The following is a 5,002-nucleotide window of genomic DNA, read 5'->3' as shown; positions in this document are numbered from 1 at the left end:
TACAACTTCTGACAGTGAACATCAGTGTTTTACTATAGCATAAGAAGTGTTATTTTAACATCACTGGGGTTTAAGGGTTCAGGTTATCCTACATTAGGTTTATTTAACAACAGAAACTGATTAATCAAATGTAAAAATAAACACTGCTTAGTTTTCACTGCATGAATTAAATATACTGATTCTTATTAAAGCTACAAAAGTTAGCCTATTCAGCCAAAAGCAGTGAGTGATTTTCTTTGTCTTTTGTTCATGACCCCAGTTATTGCAAGCCGTTGCGATATGCAATTATGCATATTGTAATATATACATTTGCAATATTTCGATATATTGTGCAGCCCTAATATTTAAGCCAATCAGAAGTTTTATTCTTCAAAATGTATCACTAAGTATATAGCCTAAAGCAGGGATAGACAACTCCGGTCCTGGAGGGCCACTGTCCTGCAGAGTTTAGCTTCAGCCCTGATAAAAACTCACCTGCCTGTATTTAGTAATTCTGAAAACACTGATTGCCTTGTTCAGGTGTGTTTAATTAGGGTTGGAGTTAAACTCTGCAGGACAGTGGCCCTCCAGGACCGGAGTTGTCTATCCCTGGCCTAAAGCATATGAATAATATACTTTTCATTATATTAATGTCCAAATATTGCTTATCAGATAATGTGATTTATAGGCTGTAAAACTGAATTAATTTCAAATATGAAGACTTAATATTTGAACAGAAATATTTGACAGGGCTTCCCGTTTTGGGACACATTCTTGATATAGACAAGGTTTGAACAATATCTGAGTGCACAGGCACCTGCCTGATAAATGTATTTCATTGCCAAGATGTCTTGGGCCAAGACATAACGTTACCTAATACATTTACTGTAATAGAGCAGTGTAAATATTGCATAGGGCCATCCTAAACCTTACAGTAACAGTATAATACTTATGACACTGACTGATTTCAGTTCAGCAATCAACGACTGTTGTTATGCACTGGGCTAACCTTTGCAGGTTAATTTGCACGTTACAGTTCTGTAATTTTGGCAATGTTCACTGCATATTCCACAAATGAACGTGACATAACGGACATGCAATACTCACATTACATTATCACACCAAGTACTCTCAGTCACTAATGGCCCTTTCAGATAGGACGCGGACCGCGCTGCGCTATGAAATGAAACCGATATATTTCAATGGCTTGCGCCGCGCGACTCGATCCAAAGCGGAGCTCAGCGAGCTCGCGCGCACGCCGCGGTCAAAGTTTAAAATAGTTCAACTGTTGCTACTGCGTGGCCAATAAAAACGGTGCATCCAAACAACCGCGGAAATCAAAATGAAAACTCCGCCTACTTTTGCTCTGGCCAGCGTAACGCAAATCAATCTGTATCTGATTCTGAAGGGCTACATTTTTTTTCTCCATTTAATAAAGAACTATTTCGTCAGAAAGATATTTCTTGTGAAAGAAATACAGTTACAAATTCAAGCATTTTCAAGCATTTTATCCAAAATTCAAGCACTTTTCAAACCTTGAAAACACAACATCAAAATGCAAGCACTTTCAAGGATTTCAAGCACCCGTACGAACCCTGACTACAGTATCGCATCAGGGAGTGCATTGTAGTCTCCCTGAGGGAAAATTTGATTCGTTCATTGCTATAGGAGAGGAAGAATTTACTAAACTCGTTAAATCATCTAAATCTACAACATGTATGTTAGACCCTATACCGACTAAGCTACTGAAAGAGATGCTTCCAGAGGTCACAGATCCTCTTCTTAATATCATTAATTCATCTTTGTCTCTAGGATACGTACCAAAAACCTTTAAGCTGGCTATGATTAAACCGCTTGTTAAAAAAACGCAACTTGATCCTACAGAATTAGTCAATTACAGGCCGATCTCGAATCTACCTTTTCTGTCAAAGATATTAGAAAAAGCAGTATCCTCACAACTGTGTTCCTTTCTTGAAAGAAATGATATCTGCGAAGATTTCCAGTCCGGATTTAGACCGTACCATAGTACTGAGACAGCTCTCATTAGAGTCACAAATGATTTGCTCTTATCATCCGATCGTGGTTGTATCTCTCTATTAGTGTTACTCGATCTTAGTGCATTTGACACTATCGACCACAACATTCTTTTAAATAGACTCGAAAATGATGTTGGCATTAGTGGAATTGCACTAGCATGGTTTAAATCATACTGACCGTTATCAGTTTGTAGCAGTAAATGAAGAGATGTCTCATCGATCACAAGTTCAGTATGGCGTACCACAAGGCTCAGTACTAGGACCATTGCTGTTCACTCTGTACATGCTACCCTTTGGAGATATCATTAGGAAGCATGGCATTAGCTTTCACTGTTATGCCGACGATACTCAGCTGTATATTTCTTCAAAACCTAACGATACTTACCAATTCACAAAATTAACGGAATGCATAGCTGATATAAAAAATTGGATGACTCGTAATTTCCTACTACTTAATTCTGAAAAAACAGAGATTCTAATTATTGGACAAAAAACTTCCTCACGTAATAACCTAGAATACTGTCTAACACTTGATGGCTGCTCTGTTAAGTCTTCGTCGTCGGTTAGGAACCTGGGTGTGCTCTTTGATACCAATCTTTCATTTGAAAGTCACGTGTCTAGTATCTGTAAAACCGCATTTTTCCATCTTAAAAATATATCTAAATTACGCCATATGCTCTCATTGACAAATGTGGAACAATTAGTTCATGCGTTCATGACCTCAAGGCTAGACTATTGTAATGCTCTACTGGGTGGTTGCCCTGCACGCTTAATAAACAAACTACAGCTGGTTCAAAACGCAGCAGCTCGAGTTGCGACGGAAGCGAATCAATCAAAACTAACTTTAGCTGGAAAATAACTTTATTAAAGAACCGCTATAAAGCCAAAACAATCTCTGTTACCATAAATTATACGTTTATCTCTGTAAAGCTGCTTTGAAACAATCTACATTGTTAAAAGCGCTATATAAATGAAGATGACTTGACTTGACACATATGTTCAATTCAATAGCTTTTTTACTGTACAGTATAAAAATAATTTCACCATTTTTGATAATGTGTTCTGTAAACGGGACAGTTATTGCCCACCTATTACATTGCAATAGTTATTTTACAGGGTAAACTGGGGGGATTATGGACAGCTCAAGCATTCTTGAGTTCCAATGGATGACATAACCCCTCTATTTCTGGACCCCATTCCTAATTCACAGAAATCATCTTAACCAGACCAAGGGACCCCTCAGATGAGTTCCAGGAGCCGCTCAAAGGAAGGGTGATCTACAGTGGCTGATTACTGATTAAAGCAAAAAAGCATTAACTTTTGACCAGTGTAAAAGAATTCTAATCTGGACTGAAGAAATGAATTGCATTTCAAAGCTAATGTAAAAAAAAAAAAAAAGATTAAAAAAAAATTAATAAAAAAAAAAAAACATTTGAATGTTACATCATCAGTGGGCAGTAGATGGGTGGGCCGTCTGATCCAGACACTGTATAAATTATATGACAAGAAAGAGAGCAGAACAAACTCCTAACATGAGGAGACTCACTCATGGCTAATGAGACAGAGGATCATGGGACTCAATACTGCTTTCCTGCCGTCAACTCATCATGTATCAAGGGCTTTGAATACTCTAGACATGAATACATTATTATGTATGTGTCTGTATCATTGCTGTCAGCATGGACTGTGTTTCTGAACCTGCTGGTGATCATCTCTATCTCCCACTTCAAGAAGCTTCACACTCCGACAAACCTGATTATTCTCTCTCTGGCTGTGGCCGACATGCTTATTGGACTTATTGTGATACCCGTAGATGCCACCAAACTGATTGAGACGTGTTGGTACTTCGGAGATACTTTCTGTGAACTGTATAATATAATCTTTGGATCGCTCTTCTCAGCATCTTTCACTAATTTAGCTTTAATTGCTGTTGATCGTTATGTGGCTGTGTGTCACCCTTTACTGTACCCACAGAAAATAACCACAACTAAAACTTTAATAACCATCTGTCTTGTTCTTTAACTTATAATGTTACAGTTGTAATTTATAATGGATATATATACAGAACAGACATTTGTTATGGAGTGTGTATTGTTCAGATTGTATTTGCCTTCATAATTACTGATATGTTCATGTCTTTTAGTTTTCCATGTACCCTTATCATATCTTTATATTTGAGGATTTTCTATGTAGTACATCAGCAGGTGAAAGTTATAAACTCTCTGATGAAGGGTGGTAAATGTGTAACGGAAGGTACATTGAGGAGGAAATCTGAGAATAAAGCTGCTCTGACATTAGGAATCATTGTGATAGTTTATATGCTTTGCTTTGTTCCATACTATATCTGTTCTGTATCACTAAACTCTTCCACAACCATAAATGTTTTAGCATGGGCTGTGTACACAAACTCAGGTCTAAATCCTCTGATATATGCTTTATTTTATCCCTGGTTTAAAAAGACAGTTAAACACATCTTAACTCTGAAAATATTTCAGCCATCATCCTCTCTGGTCGATATTTTTACAAAGCATCAATTGTAATTAAACTGGTAAAACTGTCACTCATAAAGGATATGATTATCTTTGTAGGATTTATATTTGTAATTTACACTACCTGTATCTTATGTAGCTTATTTCAGAGAGTATGTTTTCTGCATTTGATGTTCAATTTTAAAAATTAGTTAAACTTCTTTCCACACACATTGATATAAATCGACACAATGTTCATAAATTGTATTAAATTAGCTCATTTAATAAACTGAGCATGCAGCATAAATCCTCAATGTACTGGAATAAATGGTAAATGTAGATATTATGTGCTTTATGCTTGATCACTTTCATCAGTCATGTTGCATCTGTGTTATCAAAAACATAATGAAAAAAGGGACAGTCATACAGAACTAAACTCGGTCAAACTTTCAACTGCTTTTATTTCCAGAAAATGTCTTAATGTATAAATATTGGTATGAACATAAAAAGATTCAACAA

General features: G+C 36.5%; 1 pseudogene across 1 annotated transcript; it reads left to right on the top strand.

Moving 5' to 3' along the window:
- The first annotated feature begins 3,088 nt into the window (after window positions 1–3,088).
- On the top strand, window positions 3,089–4,555 carry LOC311091164 (trace amine-associated receptor 13c-like; annotated as a pseudogene). Its single transcript has one exon. The product of its transcript is annotated as a trace amine-associated receptor 13c-like (transcript).
- Window positions 4,556–5,002: the final 447 nt, after the last annotated feature.

The sequence above is a fragment of the Abramis brama genome, assembly GCF_963993115.1.
Source record: "Abramis brama genome assembly, chromosome: 1".
NCBI lineage: Eukaryota > Metazoa > Chordata > Actinopteri > Cypriniformes > Leuciscidae > Abramis > Abramis brama.
This window is presented reverse-complemented; position numbering and strand designations above follow the sequence as displayed.